This window comes from Nothoprocta perdicaria, unplaced genomic scaffold, assembly GCF_003342845.1.
Source record: "Nothoprocta perdicaria isolate Ctin4 unplaced genomic scaffold, notPer1 scaffold_147, whole genome shotgun sequence".
Lineage (NCBI taxonomy): Eukaryota > Metazoa > Chordata > Aves > Tinamiformes > Tinamidae > Nothoprocta > Nothoprocta perdicaria.
The window spans coordinates 472,011-492,612 of NW_020454616.1; the positions used below are offsets into that span (position 1 = coordinate 472,011).

Below are 20,602 nucleotides of genomic sequence, written 5' to 3' on the forward strand. Positions count from 1 at the left end.
GTTGTTGCCCGGCTTGGCTGTGCTGCCCTTGGTGCGCGTGTGCATCAGTGCGGGCAAGGCTTGGAGCGGCGCTCCCTCGCTACGCACAGCTGCGGCTGGAGCCCTCTCCCCAATTCTGCCTGATAAGCAACAGATTCTCGTCAATTGCTTTATTTTTCCTCTCTTTCAATGTGCGCCTGCTGCGTTCCGGATTGATGAAATGCAGCTGTGGAAGGCAAGCTGCAGAGGATGCAGCGTATAGCTTAAGGAGGTGGAGAAGGGCTTCGCAGAGGCTTGGCAGGCTTCTGCTCCGGGCGTTTGCGAGGCGAGAGGGGGCCGGGATGCCCTCCCGGGGGTGCGCGGGGCCGCCCTGCCCGCCGCGGAGCGGTGCGGTGCGGTGCGCTCCGCGGAAAGAGTTAAATCTGCGGTCCCTCTCGCCGCTGTGTTCCAGCACCCGGCGAGGTGCCCTTGCTCCTCAGCCGCTCCCTGGGGGCGGCGAGGGGCTAGGAAAAGCCTTCCCGCCCCCGCGCAGCATCAGCGGGAAAATCCTTCTTTTACCTGTTGGGGAGGAAGGTGGAGATTTTATTAAGTTGTTTGCCACCATCAGCCACCCCCCACCGCATTTCGTTTTGGTCACAACTTCAATAATGTTTGCAGAGGATGCATGCTGATTCAATACTAAGCCTTTCCTGAAGGTGGCAGTCATTTCTTGGGTAATGCTAGTAGTAACTGCTGTGCATTTCCAAGACAACCCCCGGTAAAGCAAGTTGACTGCTGAAAATCTTGTCTGCAATTTAAGGAAGCCCCTGTCTTCTCCCCTTCAGTTCTCAAAATCCAAGGGAGCAAATCGAGAGCAACAATACCAGGATGTGCTACTTCATGATTAGTGGCTCTGCTTCCCCTGCAAAAGATTGTGAAGGCCTTTAATCCTAAAGTGGCTGCTTTTATTTACATAGATTTGTGATTTTTTTTCCCTAATAGCTTTGACTGGAAGCACATGGAGGGCAAAATTGCTGAGGATAACAATTAGGAGAAAACATGCTGCCATAGTGTTTTACTGCATGAACACAGCTGATGTACTGAAATGGAATACACAGAATATTAGCCTAGAGTTGTTTGTTTCCTTAAAAAATGAATCCCAGGGAATTCTGCAGTCATAATGAAGAGAATTGTGGGGGATTTTCTGAGTGGCAATACCTGTTTTTAAAGTGAGGTATCTGCTAGAAAAAAAATACAATTCTCCTAATCCTGTTTTCATTACATTACTCTATTTAAATCCATCCCTCGTATGGAAGTGTTACAAAAATAATAAATAGATCGGAAGACACGCAGACAAGATCTTTCTTTTCCATATAAAAACTTCACAATCCATGAAGTATTGTATTTTATTGCAGTAAAAATATTTTGAAGCTGTGAATATAGATTTGGGGCACAATCTTAAAATATTTAGACAGAAGTTTCATTTCTTCTAGAATAAAATCTTTGATTAAAAAAAAATGAAAAAAGCATTTTCACTGCTTTGTACTCTAAGGACATAAAAAATAGGACTCATGTTCCCAACTTGCCTTGTAGCTTTGAATGCTTTTAAGCAATTAATAAATGGGTGATTATGGAATGCTAAGTCAAGTGAATGTATATATTTGGAGTGCTCTTGGAGTGCTTAATAGTGACAAGTAAATAACTTAGTGTTCGTGAAGGATATTAGATTCACTGCACCAGAACGCGGTGGATTAATGTCTAGAATAGCCATTAAACACGTAATAGCAGTGCATTTTTTCTCTCTGTTCAGACATTATCTTATTTGTCCCGAACACTTACATTAAGGAGGAAGCTAGATCACTCATCATACCCACTTGTTCCTCAGCCTATTTTTCAAGATTACCAATAGATAAATATGCCTGGAGACCTGGATTCTAATCATTACATAATCACAGACCAGGGAATACTCTTCCCTTTCAGGACACTGTAGTTGCTTGTGACATCCTCAGCTCCTAAAGACAGAATGTGGAACTTGGACTTGGAATTTTTGCACAGCTTGAGAAATAATTGCAGGGTATTTATAAAGCTTAGGAAATGTATGTTAATAATATATCAATATTCGCCTTCACATCTTTCAAAAAATCTCATTTTATTATTTTATATTTGCATTGTTTAATATTTTACTTACAAGCTTTGGAAAAAAAATTATTAAGGTGTTTTTCAGGCAAAGTTAAACTGAATATTGTTTATCTGGTATTTCTAATTTTTCATTCTTCAGCCCTTTGACTTGCTAACCTATAAGCATATGAGCAGTAACCACCGGTCTTTATCAAAACATTTAAAGTAATTCAACACATAGGTTATTACTTTGCCTAGTCTCTCAACCAGCTGTGATTTTGTGAACTGTGTTTTGAGTGCAAAATATAATGACAGGTTACACTGAATAAAGCTTATGTCTTAAGTATATTGGACAGTTAAACACATCTAGAGCTTGATCCTGATACAGTTTAATGAACTTTTGCTAACCAATGGGCAGGTGTGCCCAATTATTTGGACATTTCTTTATAGGCTCAGGCAATAAAATAAAGCTCAGGTGTAGATACTTGTCAAGCTCCGGTTAAAGTTTGTGACTTAATTTCATCCTATTTATTGTGCTGCAGGCAAAAGCTGTCCATGGAGAATTTGAAGGAATTGGCATAGTGGAAGAAGACAAGGGTTGGGTAGCTGTCCTTCTGCATCTGGACATCTTTCCTTGAATAAGGAATGTTATTTTCTTGCAAGATCAGTGTTGTCCAGATATGTCGAGTATAAACATGTAGAGTCACAAAGGCGGCTGAGAATGCAAGTTATAATTCTGTCACTTTGTTTTTGAAGATCAAAATGACTCCTGACAAGCTGAAAAAAAGTCTTCCAGAAATAAGTATTAATTATATTATCACAACCTTAGAGGAATATTCCTCGTATGGAGAACAAATTATTTTGGTTTCTGTAATAACTGCAACTAATTTTTGGTAATCTTTGGTAATCTTTTTTTTTTAATAATAGTAATTCACTTTAATACACTTAAATAGTGTGTTGACATAGGAGGGAAACATATACAGGACCACTAACCTGAATTTAATTAGAAAGTGCCCTGCCTAATTTATCTGACAACAAGGTACAGTCTAGGGATGTTATAAATAGACCTTCTTTTACTTTTTTTTTACTAAAATGTTTTCTGTACTCTCAGCAAAACCCTCTGTTGAAATTTAAGGAAGTTGTATGGGCTATGCACCAATTTGTGTAAACCTATCAGCTCTTCTAAATTATAAAATTATCTTCAGCATCCAAATAAAAATGCCTTTTGAGGAAAGTACAATTAAGAATGGAATTGATGAAATTAACTCATGTAATGTCTTGTTCTTGCAGCCTGAGTTAGGAATTACGTTTGCCAGAAGGACAGTAAACATATTTCAGCAAGGAGAAAGATAGGGTTGATGTCAGTGGCGCATAGTCACTATAGGCATAGCGAGGAAGGTGGAGAATGGTTCCTTTAGTTGTACTTGTTATTCCTCAGAGGAGGACAAACAGCTGGGATTTGTTGCATTCTGACAAATTGAACTAGGCTAGAGCAAGTTGAATGTGGCAGTGCAAAAAAGAAATGCATAGAATCATAGAATTGTTATGGTTGGAAAAGACCTTTAAGATGATTAAGTCCAACTGTAAACCCGTCGACACCATGCCTACTAAACGATGTCCCTAAGTGCCTCATCTACACGCTGTGTTTTGGTTAGGCTCTCTGTCTTTGGAGCCATGGATTCAATACTGCTCAATAGCAACAGGATCTGTGGCCTGAAAATATGTTTAAACCAGTATGTCAAAGTCAAGTTGGCGTTCTGGGGATGAGTCCTGATGTACTTGCATTTGTACATGGGTAATCCCTTAAACTGAGCATTGCGTTCCCTCAACAACTTTTAGCTCCTCTAGAATCAGATTACCAGAGCATGTTTCATCTTAAATCTGCAGCCAATGTAAAAAGTTTCTTACTACTTAGAAAAAGGAGAGGTGAAGAACCCTCCATTTTGGATGAGCAACATCAGTTCTTCAAGCAAGAATGTCCCAGCCCAGATTTATAATTTATATGTGCTTCCAAATGCAACAGCAGCAGTGCTGTGGGTTTGATAGACTAGGGATTTAAGATATAGCATAAATTTAGCCTTGGTTTCCCATATCCTCTGCATTCCTAAAGTAGTGCTCAAAGTGTAGAATTGAACATTTATTTCTAAGAGTAGCAGTCATCTGAATAAAAGGGAGATATCCAGGATTAAAAGAAGGTCCAATTTTCAAGAGACTAAATTAATAGCCTTTTTTTTTTCCTGTAATAATACAAATATTATTTTGTCTGACATATATTAAAGTGGTTAGGTAATTTCTTATTTTTAGATTTTTTTTGATGTTACTGCTTATACTATTTGATATATGCAAAGAGCATAGACATCAGGTTGAAAATACATTTGTCACAAGCATGAATCAATGGCTCTTCTGGTGTCAACAAGAACACATCTTTTTAGATAGTACACTTTTTTGACTTTCATTTAATATGGCTCTACTTGAGACAAACTGTTTTTGCTTGAGAGTTTTGTAAACTTCTAGAAAATCATCTAAAAGTTAAGTGTTTATGTTAATTGCTATGCTGGCTTTTCCACTGATGCTAAGATGTGGGTGGGGAGATGAGAGAAATCATGTATTCACTGCACCCACTTCTCTGGGTACAGATCCTAGACCTGCAGAATGTATATTCCTTAAATATCTCTGCAAAGAGAGATGGAGCCAATATATCACCTTCTGGCATATGTCTTGTAATTTTTGTAGAACTTATTCCATACATGCTGTAAAACATACTGTTAAGAAATCTTTTCATTGAAATGCCAAACACTGTCAACAAGGGAAAGTTTTTTTTTTTTGAATAAATCCAGGAAGGAATTTCCATCTCCATTTGAAGGAGAGGGAAGGAAAAGGGAAATAGCTACCAGAAATACAGTTAATGACTGCATTCATATAAAATGCTGTTGATATAGTATTTATATTATTTGAATTAAATACATGTATTTATTTGAGATCATTGAATCATTATGGTTGGAAAAGACCTTCAAGATCAACAAGTCTAACTGTTCTAACTGTAAACTCTACAATACCGTGCTTGTTATACCAAGTCCCTAAGTACTGTATCTACACATTTCTTGAACATTGCAGGGGACAGTGACTCCACCACTTCCTTGGGCAGCCTGTTCCAATTCTTGATTACTCTTTCCATGTAGTGGGTGTTTTTTTTGTTTTTTTTTTTGAATCTAACCTTAAGCTCCCCAGCATAACTTCAGACCATTTCCACTTGTCTTCGCTGCTTCTAAGATCTATGCTCCAGCCCCTTCACCGACTTTGTTGTCCTTCTTTGGATATGCTCCAGTGCCTCCATGTCTTTCTTGGATGGCAGCATAAATTACATCTCATGTCAAGGCTACAAAGCACCGTTTACATTAACGATCTGAGAGAATGATGATGCATGCATACCTCAAGCTTGGCTGTTTGCTTTCAATTTCACTGTGTTACAATAGTTTTTGTGGCGTATTGTGGCATAACAACCAAGGTGTTTGAGGAATCTGGGAACTAAATTTCTTCTGTAGAACTCAAGTGGAGACCATTTCAAAAATTCATCATTATCCTAGGAAAGCAGATGCTTTTTCGTAGGGAAAGTTGAATCATTGCACCCAGATCTCTGGCTCGGAGAATCATGACGGAAGGAAGTGAACAGGAAAATCCATCCTGTGATCCATTTTGGCTGAACTAATCTTTGGAGCAGCTGGACCTGGCAGCCCCATATATTTCCAGAGCATAATATCAAGCTAAGAGTACTATACAAATATTTTCATAAATTCAAAAAATGTAATATAAGTTAAATTAAAAAATAAATAAAATAAAAATTACTAGAAATCCTGGAATTGAATTAGTAATGAAGACTGAAGGCTTGAAGAGTCGAACAGTTGCCTGATTTGTGGGTCCGTCTGAACTAGAAAAGAGATTTGCAGTACTTTTCTGGTTCCCCTGTAGCTATTATGAACCGCTAGCCTGACTCCTGAAGCAAACTGGTTCAGCCTCATCATTGCTTTAATTTAAATACAAAAACAAGTGCCCTTAAGAATAACTGAGATGTATTTTCAGTCATACTGTCTTTGCTAGACAGAAATTTTTCTGTTGGCAGGTAATTTTACTGTGGATACGATTGGCTGGATTTGGAAGCCTCCCTATACTGGCTGAATATAAATAGGGCATGCAGACTGACAAAGCATATATATATTTTTTTTCTTGTGATAGAATAAACACTCCCATATCCAAGTCAGTGTTTAGTGTCATATAGGTATCTCATCAGGTTATCATTCTAGTAAGCTTTTAGTCTTGATGTTTTTTTTCCCTAGTATTTTTCAAATAGGCGTTCTGAAATGTCAAAATGAAAGCTAACAACTTAAGGGTATATTTGTACCTTCTTACTGAAAGTAATAGTCACAGAGCTCTTAAAAATATTAGGGCTAGTCCACCTGGGTTCTCCAAACTGTTGTTACTGAGCCTCATGGGAGATGAAGGCCCAGATAATGGACTGATTGCCTTAAAGTGATCATCATGAGTTTGAGGGTTAGGATTAGAAAACTTAGGTTTCCTACTGTGGTACTTCTTGTAAATAATTAACATGTCTAAGATCATAGAATCATCATAATCAGTTCTTATAATACAGGTCATATATTTCTCTTTGAGATGACCATCTATTTTAATATGTGCTTTAAAAAGCCCTCAAATCTTGTCTTCAAGATCCCAAGCGACTGAACTTTCTACTTCTCTAGAAAACTCTTCTGTGATTAGTTTAAAATCACTTTAAAAGCCTTTATTATTTTCAGCTTAAACATTGATCCTGTAAAAGTGCTCCATGATGAGCAGTTCTCGATGTTTATTGTGATCTCCACAGAATTTCCTTCTATTTAGTTGACGCAAAACTGGCAATCACCAAAACATTCATTTAACAGTATGGACTGTGCAAGATGACCAAAACTTTCCAGCTTTTTTCGGGTATCCAAGGTAACCAACCTCATATGAAGTGCTCTCTTGGATTAGATCCCGCTGGAATGTTAAGTTTTCTTCCCTCTTCAGATAGTCACGGACCTCAAGTGAAAACTCGTTAACTTGTTTTTTGGCAAGCTGAATCTACTGCATTCATGTGGTTATTCACTGAACAGCTACGTGTGCAGGCAATTTTTGTGATTCTTGTCTGAACTTTATTTTCACCTTTACTTAGACCTATGTTTCCTGCAAGGCAGTTTTGCCACAATTGCAAATTAAAGAAACATATTCTAGTCACTTTCTTGTCTGAGTCTTTATTATTATTATTATTATTATTATTATTATGAAAGACCCACTATCTCATATCTTTAAAAGATGTTTGTTAACCTTTTGTTTTCTTAAAGTAGTAACTTATTTTAATTTTGTTACCATTTATTTAAGGTAAGTTTCAGTTTCTCACTTAGATTCACTGATATACAGAAACAAGGAAAGATCTATACACACAGTAGGTGTCCTAGTAACCATTTTGCATCCAAAACCTTCAGGGAAAATTAGTAAGAGGCCCCTTTTGAGATGTTAATTAACTTCCTTTCCAGTGTTTACTGCTTCTGCTTTCAGAGGGAATTGATTGTTTTTCTGGACAGAACATATAATAGACACCTTTATTTGTAGTTTTTACTCCATATAAAGAGAACTTTTTTGACAGGTTAACACTCAACTTGGTATATCGTGTAAGATGTAATATTTTTCAAGCATGGTGATTTTCTGAAATTCAGTCCTGTGTATAGTAACACCATCATATAAAAATGCCTTAATATATACATACATTATAAAAAATATTAAATTCTGCATTTCTGTACAGTTGGTCTTATAATTTTCAAATACTGAAAAAGCACTTTGAATTTGATCTCGTTTCCTCCCCTCGTTGTCCTTCACTTGAATTTGTAGAGCTCTAAAAATTAGTAATTTGCAGGAGGTTAATGGATGCTGAGGCATATTTTTTTTCTTCCACTTTCTCCCTTTCTAAAAATTATAAGCAGAAATGATTTTCATATTGTTGGTGAGAATGTGATCCAGAAAGATAAGCTATTGGTAGGAAGTCTAGGTGCAATGTAGTAAGAGAAATTAAATTGCAGCATCTCTAACTACAAGACAATGATATGAAAAGATTTGCACTGCATATCTTTAAACCTAGCCAAGTTTCCATCTGCTAATCATTTCTTGCTATAAATAGTACTAATAGTATCACCTCACTTAAAAAAAAAACAACAAAGAAACAGAAATTCAAGTTAGGTGCAAGAAATGAAGGTTTGTCTTCCTAAAGCAGTGAGTAATTTGCAGTTTCTGTCGACATTAATGGGAATTGCTGGATGATCAGCACTTTACAAAGCCAGCCCACCTATGAAAAAGCAATGTGTTTTATGAGCAGGAGACCTAGATGTGCCACTTTTAATTAAGAACAAAAGCATTCATAGATACTTTAAACTTTTGAATTGCCTGGCTGAATAAAATACTGATTTCTCTCAGCCTTTTGAGATACAAATCTGTTCAAGGTCTGTGTCAACGTTATGAGAAATAAATATCCTCTAGCATAAAAATATATCTCACATACCTCATCTGAGAAATTTGCAAGGTGTAGGAAATTCTGTAAATCAGATGTAGTTATTTTTGTGATTAACAAATATCCTCTACATTTCTATTTCCATAGGCAATGGTGTGTTTGACCTTGGCAAAAAACACAGTCTGTGTGATGTAAATAAAAAGAATGATAGTGCAGGAGTACTATGTCTCTAGGGCCTTGCTGCTTAAACCAGGTCTATACAGCTGGCACAATTATGTCAGCATTGGTGTCAAGAGGTGTTATCTCAGTGTCAGCAGAAGCCCCTAGTGCAGTTACAGAAGTAAAGAGCAACAAGAGCAGCATTCTCAGTATTAGCAGGTTTTTTTTGCTTGTTTGTTTGTTTTTTATTGTAGTGACTAGAAGTCCTAGTCTTCTATCAGACTCAGACAGGTAACTTCCCAAATATGGGGCACTACATTTAATGGGGATGGTTTGCTGAAGGATAGAAATAGGTTTTTTTTTTTTTCACTGAGTTCAGAAGTTTATTACTATCGGATTTTTTTTTTAATTCTAAATTTCTATAGAACCCGTAATAGATTAAGCCCTCTATAAACCTCTACCTAGTTAAACTGAGCTTCTTTATTCTCTTGGCCATTATACTTTATTGTTTTTTTTTNTTTTTTTTTTTGTGAATCTTCTACAGCTTATATTTTTTTTTCCTTAAAGTACTGCCACTAGAATTTGATATACTGCTTCAAGAATAATATTGTTGATGCTGTATATGCTGGTAATGTTGTCTCTTCACTTTAAACCTGCTCTTCAGAAGGGAGGAAATGAAATGTAATCTTCGTGTAACAACGCTTGGGAAGAGAGAAGGAAAGGAAAGAGATGAGATTTTCAGGCTACTTATGAAGAGCGAGTCACTATATTTTGTGTTAAAAACTATTTTTAATTTGCCTTTTTTTACATCATTTTACATTTACATTTTTTACATCATGCTTTTTCTACTAGCTATTAGCAGATCTGCTCAGCCTTTGCACGCTGGGGGAAGTACATAGTTCAGTCGTTTGGGTAATGCTGTAGGAAGCAAGTAGTTTAGCTGAACAGCTGGCTACTTAAAAGCTTAGACAGACAATGTTAGAACAGACAATAGTATTTCAGTATTGGAGTCATTCTTGGCATAGATGGAAGCTCAGTCTACCAGGACAGGAATTACAATCCAAAATACATTATAATGGATTTCAGTGCATTACCAGGGTTTCTTGGGTAAGTCACTGCTTTGTAATTACCCTTTGCAAGTAAGAAGCGAGATCAAAGACATATGGGAGAAGAGGGGTGAATGACAATCTACTCTGAAAAGTAACATTTGAGATTGGGATGCAAAAAATCTATAAATGTTAATGAGTGTTGCTTGAGAGGGAAGAAGCTCTTGTGTGGAAGGCATGAAGAGACCTGTATCTTAAATATATAGCCAACACAGTTACCACAGTATATAGTGAATCTTTAACTAATAACCCTTAGAAGTGATTTATGAATCAGTAGGGGACCATACTGATCAGGGGATTGAGAACTCTATTTAAAATGCTTTAAATGTAGAGGATAAAGTGAGAGAGGACAATACAAAAATATCACTTTTTGACTTTCCAATGGTTTAATCCCTAGACCATAGACTTAGCATTTTTTAAGTTCTTGGGGACTGCTCATCTACAAGGACTTTATTCCCTCTCTGAAAATTGCTGAGTTTGTCTGTGCAGCTGTGACAAAGGAATGCAGCAGTGAGTCATCTGGTCACCCAGTCCTCAGGGTTAAAGCTAGCTATGGCAAAAATCTCTAGTGATCATTGCAAGGCTGAAGAATAAATAGCTTGTTTCATTCAAATTAATTCAGAGGGCGTAGAATAAATTCAGCTGAAAAACTCAAACTTTGGTCACATGAAGAAGATTTTTTAGGTATTAAACCTCAGATGTTATTGAATATCTAAATATTGCAGTTGTATGATCACATGTATTGGATATATGCATGTTAATTTATCAAAATGATAACTCATTTTACATGTTTTAGTACATGTATCATTGCATTAATACCTGTATTGTTGCATTAATATTAGTAATAGAATTACTTCTATATGTGAAACAGACTAGTTAGCTAAATACTTCTGTAAGGAAACAAATTCTAAGCAAGCAAATAACATGAAACTGCACTAGTACATTAACTTACTTGTACCTTTGCCAGTTTTGAATTCAATGCAGCATTTAACCCAGAAGAGCTAACACTCTGGAGAAGACGCAAAAGCAGCACAAACAGAAAAAAATAGTAGTCTAGATTGAGGTGCATTGTGTATCTATAGGATGGGTGATGATTTCTACAATGTAATTAAAATTTATGTCCATCTATATGGTGCTGAAAAGGAGCTCCAGAGGCTCTGATCCACCATTTCTCTCATGAGAGATTTAAGCCATTGTCCTGATGGCTGAGGGGAAAAGGATGAAATGAGGGGTAGTGGCAGACCTGTTATTTTTTCAATGTGAAGGAGGACATTCAAACTACATTTTTGTTACCTAGATGGGAGCCAAAGCTATGACTGTTGGAGTCCCCTGTTTCCTGGTTAATGAAAAGACTGAGACACAGAAAGAGAGCAGTTCAGATCACCATGGCCGATGAAGTTTGGCAGTACAAATGCCTGCCTCTCCCTTCCTTACCCTTAGTGTAGTCAATACTAAAATAATACTGGTAAGGAAGGCTGGTCCAAGGACTATTCACCAGCAAAATCCTGTTTAAGCCTCTAAGAAAGGAATTAAAGAGGATTTAAACAGTATCTTGGCCTATATTGGCCCTCTGTTTGGGAAATAATTTCGCTCTGATTTTAAAAATGTTTAATGAATATATTTTCAATAATTGCATTGTACAATCATAAGAATAAGGAATAGAAAATACCTATTAGGACATTGTGTTAAATTGTTGTTATGCAGGACTGTGCTACTGGAGTGTGCCTCCTACTTTATGTTTTGCCTAGCTAATTTTCTGAATTCAGGTCATGAATTTTGACCCTGCTGCATTCGTTCTGGGCCTAGTTTATACAGGCAGAAAAGGAGGTTCTACTTTCCCCAAACCAGGACCCTGTACAGCCATACAACATTGTGGCTATAGGCAGTAGTGATGAAGGAGAGCAAGGAATGTGTAACAAGTATTTCTGTTTCTCCTTATGTTTGTGCCAGAGACTGCATTGAGGAGTATAAGGATTAGCTGGGTTCTGTTCTTCCCTATTCAGTTCAGCACAGGTGAGCTGGCAGAAGAATCACTGTGGACAGTCAGTAATAACTGGAGCATAACTCTTCTTTGAGACTAATTCCTGGGCTCAGGAAAGGCATTTATTGCTTTCTATTCTGCTATTTATTTTGATCTCCTGTCAAATAATATATAGATTGCAAATATAAATTAGGATATTTATAATTAGACTTCATAAAGTTTTTTTTTTCCTTTTCAATCTTTTTAGTTGCACATCCCTTTCAAAATAATTTACTAACCTGAAAATGCTTTACAACACTACGTTTTGAAAATTAAATAAAAAAGCCCTATCTTGTGTAGCCAGCTAATTCTTAGTTTTGAAATGTCAGCTATTCGTAAAATCAGTTGCCAAGTTCTGAACATACTGTTAGAATTTTGATTTATATCAGAGCTGGTTTGCTGCCTATGAGCCTTCCATTTGTTTTTCTGTGAGATTACTGAGTCATGAAAACCTTAGGGGCTTTGGGGTTCTATTCCGGCTTGGCACAGGGATTTTCTTTTGAAATCTCAGAATTCCCACAGGACAGCAAAACAATTTGCTATTCAGCTGTATTTGTAATGACATGGAGTACCCTGAAAAAGAGTTTTGTTTTGTTTTTTTCTTGGACAAATAAGCATCTCCTGAAGAGACCATATTCTCTTCCTCTCCCTGTGTGTGGGCTTGGCTCTCCCATTTCCCTCCCTGCCTATGGCAGCATTCTGGTGGGATGGGAGTCATCCCATGCATGGGAGGGATGGGGAGAGGTGGCTGCTTGAATGAAGGGAAGGAAAGATGGAGATAGCTACTTGCATAAAGCTGCTGCCTTGCTGCTGAGAAGGGTACATGGTATGAGAAGGGTACAGGGTACATGAGCATCCCCTTCAGGAATGGTCCCTGCATGGAGGCAGGCTGTGACTCTCAGGGAGCAAAGATGAAGATGTTTTCGTGGTGTGGTGGTCATTAGTATTTGCAGCCTGGTGACTTCTGGTCATTCAGCAAATGAGGTTTTCTGCAGTGTTTCTGCATTTCTGCATGTGCAACATGCTTTCCATCCCATAGGCTGCAATATTACTTGGAGAACTGCAAATAGTATCCCAGAATTATTTATCCAAGGTAATATCTGAAAATGCGATCAAAATGTAATGTGATGGCACATGAGAGGAACAGACATGAATTTTGTATATACTCATTGATTTTAACAGAAGCACAGAGACCTTGAGAAAAGTAGAATGAGGCACAGGATATAATTGTGAGCTTATACAGCTTTTAGACTAGAAGTATATAAGATATTATCAATATACAGGCCAGCATTATCTCTTTGGTTTATAAGACACTCAATGAAAATGTGATGCAAGATAAAACAAACGGAAGTAGTCCTATTACCCAAAGGTGTTCAGAAAACTGAAAATCAGAGTTCAGCATGCTATCATTTTGATCAAACCTTCTTTATCTATTTTTAAAGGAATAATGCTTTTTTTTTATTGATTTGTCAACTATGGGTGAGTTTTTCTGCTGCAAAAATGTTTTAAGTGGCACATGTTTAAAATTAGACTTGGCAAAGCAATTTGCCTAGAGATTATTCTTGTGAAGTATTGATTCACAGCAGTGCTGTGAGTAGGATTACTGTCCAAATCGGAAAAGCCAGTCGTAGGGAGGTCTTATCCTTTAATAGCAATTAGCTCCTTTCTTAGTGGGACACAGCTGACTGAGGCAAAAGAAAGCTGCAAAATATCAGGCACCCAGAGAAGCTAAGACCTGTTGTTTAGGTATGAGGGTCACAGCAGAAGGAAAGAAAAACAGAGAAAATCATTAAGAAAGATGACTTTCTGGAACCGGAAACCAGATATTCTGGTACTATTTGTGTTGCTGATTATCAGGTATTCTGAAGAACGGAATCGCACCCGTCTCCCTCTTCTTGGGCTTTCACCTGCCAGCTGCCTAATTGATCAGAGAAACCTAACAGCAGGCGTGTTACCCGCTATTCACTTAGCCTTACAACATTTATATAGGCATTCATGGATTTTGAAGAACTATGAACTGCAGGTATCATTCCACGACACTCAGGTAAAAGGATTCAGTTATGTAGTCATGTAATGTTTAAGTCTCACCTGTGGTCACACTTTCTTAAGTGTGCTAACATGTGCTTGCAAGTCCCGCTCAACTAAAATGTAGTAAATGCCGTTGTCTGTTAATGCTTGGACTGTTAAGCAGATGATCGATTGACTTGCTGTTCAACCTTACTGCTGCTAGAAGTAGGAATAAAGAGTTTGTGAATAAAGAGGAATACCAAACACCTATGTCTCTTCAGATATTTTGGCGGTGCCCACTAAGTGCTTCCCAACTGAATGACTTGCTGAGCTGTTTTGTTCTTCCATACTATCTTTGGTATCTATTTCTTTCTGCTTTCTCTTATAGCAGCCCTATAGGTTACCTTCTATTTCTGCTGCTGTGTCAGTAGAAGTAAGATCTGTGTTATATTACTGGAGCAGGGCATGTTGAGTGTTGCTTTCTGATTAGGTGAAAAATTAAGAACCGATAAAAAAGATAATTCTGAGGAATAGGATATAGAGAGCAGTGAGATGATACCTATAGTTATAATACTTTCAAATATGAGAAGAGCTGTGTTTTCTGCCTCTTATTCTAGGACTGAGGAATCTCTATATCTTCTGTGTGAACGTTTATGAAAATGTAATGTTTATGTCTTCTCTTTTAAGGTATACAAAGCATTTGAGACATATCAGTATGATCTGGGAGTGTAAACCTCTACTTCAGCTGAATGACAGCAATGATTTGAACTTCTGACTCATATATGTTCTATGCAAATATGCATACACACTCCACAGACAATGTTAGGCTACTTAATACTTTGTAATTTCAAAGTGATACATCAAACACACTTGATAAATCAGTCCTTTTAAACATACATGGTCCTGTTACAATTAGGTTAGTAAAATTAGATATTATTGCACCAAATTCAGTTGCATTGCACTCTTATAATAAAAAAAAAAGATATTTTTATTTCTTTTGAATCTATAGAAAATTTTCAAAAGGTGAAGTTTTAGTGTGATTTTAACTATGCATTTGGTTCCTTATCACTTGTCTGTAATTTAAGTGCTTTAAACCTCACTAACATGATGCCATGTGCTATGAGGTTACTTGAGGATAGTTTCTATGCCTAACAGTGTAACACAGATGTATACATGCATTAAGAAAATTTCTTCTTTTTTTTTTAATTGCATTTAATACCACTGACTCTTATTTAATAATTTATAATTCCTCACTCGAAATCTAAGTATGGATATGTAGTCTTGAAAAATACATGTTGTAGTTTCTAGTGTAAAAAGATGAAGATATGCAGTAACGTTTAAATAACTAGAAATTTAATAATTGTACAACTTCATCTATGTTGCACTAACCTGTGCAATTTGAATTTAAATAGTATAGTAATCTGTAATTCTATGAATCAATCCCCAGGAAAAAGCACACCATAACAACTTGTAATAGACTAACAGACTGTTGAGTATTTCTTACTTCTCTTCCTGATTCTGAGACCTGTGTATTACCTAGAGTTTTAAATATTGATTAGAGAAAATCTGCAGAGGTCCTTGGGCCTAATTTTCTCGTGGCACTGCTGAGGGCAATTGATTGTGTTTATTAAGAGATAGGAGCTCAGATCTGCCATAAATGGCACATCTGTATACAAACTTTCAATTAACTTTTTTTTTAAATGAAAATACTTTCAACTACTTTTTTCATTTCAACTTTTACTTCAATTTCTTAAACCTTTATTACTTCAGAAAGTGAATGGTAGCTACGAGGCAAAAGGAGCTTTCTTGCAGTCTTGGAAGAACTGTCTGAATTCTTTATGTTAAATGAGGCTATTGCAACAGAAAGCTTTGAGGAAACTTTTTTTCAGAGTACTTTATACCTTGCTGGCTTGAACACTGTGCTGAGAAGTGAATGCATTTTTGACTGATTTCCTTTAGGTCTCCTATGATTTAATGTGCACATCCTAACTGCTGTATGTTGTTCGTTCCTTAAAAATGTGAATCTTTTGAACACTGATGAGACAGTACTTCAAAGTTGCAACAAATGATTAAACCTTCAGTGAGATGGAGACTTAAGTGCGTAAAAGTGATCTTCAAGTGTGGTAAATGACCAGTCATCACCAAAACTGTGTATCTATGTCTGTGATGTTTAATTAATAATGCCAGAAGGACATTGTCAACAGAACAGGCATTACCTTCACCCCTGCTTGGCATGACTAGGGAAATCCTGGGGATCTACTCTTTCTCTAGCTGAAGCAGGACTGAACTTCTATAATTCAGAGTCCTGACCTGACCTGACCAGCAGAGAGCTGTTGTGTTAGAGGTAAAATCTCTTCTGCAGATTTAGGATCCAGCTATGGAGCACTTCTTTTTGTTAACTGTTGTAGGTATTCCATCGAGATTTTTAATAGGTGGTGGGAGGGCAGAGGTATATTTGAGCTGTCTGCATATTGCTTTATTTCTGTCTTTTACTCTGGCAATTGGAGCGTCTCCTACTGAATCTGCAGGATTACCAGGTTGTTAGATTCTTACATGCTTAGACAAATCTAAAAATTCTTTTGCTGATAGGTAGAGAATATTTTGCTCCTTCCAGGTTCTTATTCTGTTCTTATTTAGTTTTCCTGTGAGTTAGCTGCCAGTACAAGGACTGTGCTTTGATTAGCAATGTTGAAAGAAGACATTCATATGCTGTAACTGGGACATGGCTTAAGCATACAAATAGGCTTAACTCAGATTGTGCCCAGATTGCTCGCTGACATTTGACTGAGTGTATCATAAAGTGTGTTTTCTCTAACAGAGATAATACAATATATTCCAGTCTGAATTAAATGTTTTCTTTGTTAATAAACTGTTTTATTTGTAATGGAATGACATAATAGCATGATAAATATGTGCGAGGTTATTTAAGGCATACCTTAGTCAAAAAAACCAATAAACAGACAGTAATGTACTAGTGACATACAGTGACATTGGTAAGCATTTCCACAGCAAAAAATCCTACCTAAATAAGGAAAAATTTCTGTTTCAACCTTAAGATACAGTAAACTGAATCATTATGCTAAGCTTATTGAAGTGCACATGTACAGGACTTTCTGCTTAAAAGCAAGTCAAGAATAGATGCATTGGCAATGCTATACATACAATACAAAACATACAGATTTTACTTATTAAATAGAACATTATTCTATGATAGAGTATATGTTCAATTATATATTCTATCTATATAATAGATTCCTTTTATCTATATAATAATATATTCCTTCTAAATAATAGAAGGAAAGAAAACACAATTTGATTGTTTTATATGTAACTCATTGCATAAAGTCTAGCATTATTTCTAACTCTTGTATAAAGAAAAAACCATGACAGAACTGTTCCTTCAATCATAGTGCAGTTTCTTTCAAAATCACATGGACTGTGAAATCACATTACTTTCACCAAGCCTTAATTTCAAAAGCTAAAAAGAAAAATAACTCAGCTTGGCATCATTTTTGAAATTACAAGTACTTTATTTCCATTGCAAAATGAATTTCATTTGAGATAACTTACAATTTAAACTGTATTATGCATCATAATTCAAAATCAGAACATCAGAGTCAGAATTAAAACACCTGATTTTATGAAGGCTAAATATTTAAATCTCCATAAAATTATTGTTGTGTGTTTTGGGTTTTTTTTTCTTCAGTTATCTTACAGTTTTCTTTCACGGAAAAATTCAGCATTTGGGAATTTCTGTTCCCAATAACATGAAAACTTCTTTCAAAATTCTTGACAAAATGGCACGTCCCTGTTCTACATAACTCCATTCATGTCAGCTCATGAATGTTTTATTTGTGTGCTAGTCTTCACAAATATATATATATATATGTATGTGTGTGTCTGTGTGTTTTTAAAAAAAGGCCATTTTAGAATTCTGAAATAAAAATGGAGATCTGACAGAGTAATAATATTTTGGAAAGATTATTTTCATTGAGTGCAACAGATAAGGTTTTTATGCTACTGTTTGCTATTCTGTTTGAATGAATGCAACCCTCTGGTGTATACCACTGCTCTTAGAGCAATTTACATGGTTCTAATTTGTGATTTGTGCAAAATTGTCACCTTCTACTAAGAATGCCACCAGTTATGTCTTAATTACACTGTCATTTTCAGACACATCTTGCAATTTTTCTAGCACACATTGTAAAGCAATGATAAAGCAATTCTAGGGCCTGATTTGCTCTTGAAGGCAAGGTACTTTCAAAAATACATTTGAGTCATTTGCAACTAGATATGAGAGCCTTAATCTCATGAACTATTCTGAGAAGGAAGAATACTAGACAGCTTTTTAATATCTGAAGAAATAAACCAGAATTTCTCTCAAAGTTAAGTAAAAGCTGATCAGATTATTTAATTGATTTGAATAGCTTTAATGACAACATTAAACATTTCAGTTTTGCATAAGAATTCAAGTTTATTTACTGTGTTGTCTACACAATCTTTCATAATAAAATTGCCTTTTGGATTCAGATGTTAGGTTCTAAACATCATTTTGGTAAGTTCTGCAAATTCACCACTTTGTAGTGCTCCAGTTCTGTACTAACCTTAATTAATAACTCCTCAATATCTATTAAGTAAATTTGCATTAAAATTTGACAGGTAGCTAAATTGTTTTATATTAAAATTTTACAGGTAGCTAAATTGTTTTATAATATGTTATCTGTATGATATCTGTTTAAATTAGTAAACCTTACTGATATAATCAATCATTTGCATTACAATTGGAAAAACTCTAGATCTAACTCACATTTACACTGAATATTGTTGAGGAAATGCAATTTTTGATCAGGGTATTCCTGGGTCAGCATTTGAAAACCTGAAATATAGCCATATGGAGCCAATGTCTGGTTTCTCTTACATGTTATTTCTGGTTAAACTTGGATTTCATTTTTCAATTGTAATATATAATGTGTTATATTTGAGCCCATACAATCGTCTCTGCATAGCTTACTCTGCTCATGTTTATTTTACCATTTATTTTTAATGGCTGTCACAAAGAGATAAAATACTTCTATTTTCTTGCTGTAAGGCAGAATTTCCCAGAGTTACACCATTCATTGAATTAATTTTCTGGGGAGAGAATGGAAGAGTATCACCGTATTCCTTTCCTTACTTGACTTCTGTATCACCCTCATGCTGTAGAGGTGTTATTCCTGTAGCACTTGACTCTGAGGTGCTTGAGTTACCAAAAAAAAAAAAAAAAAAAAAGCTACATATCTGATATAGGAAAAGAACCCTATTTGCTCTTGAATTATATATAAAAGTGTCTCTTGGAACTTTTACATATCCTTGATTTGTTAGTGCATAAAGAACACTTTTTTTTCTCTACCACTACTGACATGTTGTATACTCTGACACTAAACTTAACTGAATAGAATGTATATTTAAATTGCAGTGTATTGTGGAAGTTTGTGAATCCAAAATCTAAATGATTGCTTTCTTCCTGTGCATTTCTTGTCTCTTGTAAAGGTCTTCTATGTTTTATAGCCATTTCTTCTAACTGGCAGAACCATTTATAATAATAATAAATTGATTTTGTTGTTGTTGTTTTATTTTGCATGGTATAATTACATATTAATTTACCTGGATAGCACAGGTAGAACCTGTTGCCCGAGGTTCTGTTTTCTGTAGTATCCACAATGATTCACAGCATTGCCTAGTTATAGCTTAGCTTAGCTTAGTGATAGTCAATCCTTTTTTTTGTATCATCCAATGAATAAAATAAAGTGAGTCATAATCTAGCCAGTTCTGCCCTGGACTAGTTCCTTTGATTTGTTAAAGTGGATACATAAAATTGCTACTTCCATCATTAATATACATCTATACAATCATTATTACAGGTCCATCTTTTCCATCTTTTGCCCTGAGACTGCACATATAGGGCTTCTTTTGGACAAAAGACAATATAGGAGAAACTCTGGATCCTCTAAACAAAGCTGCTTGTCTTGGAGGCTTTCCACAGTACTTTAAAAATGCTAAGTAGGAGAGAGTTTTGAAGTGATGAAAGCAGCAAGGAAGGTGGAGTGGTGAATGATCAGACAGGAAGCTACTCTTAATGCTTTCATTTAAAAATAGACTTGCCAGCTCTTGTGGGGTTGCAGAGTAAAACTTGAAAAGGTAATTGGAATGCATTCAGAAATCAGAAGGCAAATAAATTAGCAATAAAATTTTATCATGATTAGATTCAGTTTCATGGTATTTTGGAGTATGACTCATGATTTTTGAATATCTGGGCTAGATGATACTAGAAAAATATGAAAGAGATTCATTATGTCTGTCAGTCAAGTAAGAAGCAAAGTACTTGTCAGCCTTTTTGGGATAGAACTTAGCTTCCTGCCTTTTTTTTTTTTTAATTATTATTTATTTTTCCCCTGTGCAGAGTAGACTTTCCCTCTACTGTGCCATTCAACTTTGAAGAAATATGCCCTTAAAACGATTTCAAATTTATATTGCTTAACTTTCTGAAGCTTTGTGTTTGTGTTTTACAATGTTAAGATGTTGTATTTCTTAAGAGGCTTTTGTATTCACTTTGGACAGTAGCAGTGTGCATTTCATCGAGGTCTGATTGCACTACAGCAGAAGTACAAATTGGTATAGTGTGCATGAAGGAATAACTAATTCATAGAAAAAGAAAATGAGGCTAATCAG

General features: G+C 35.9%; 1 protein-coding gene across 1 annotated transcript in view; it reads left to right on the forward strand.

Moving 5' to 3' along the window:
• The window catches only part of GABBR2 (gamma-aminobutyric acid type B receptor subunit 2), a 349,731-nt gene that overhangs the window by 570 nt on the left and 328,559 nt on the right, over positions 1 to 20,602 (forward strand). The gene's annotated exons all lie outside the window — the stretch shown is intronic.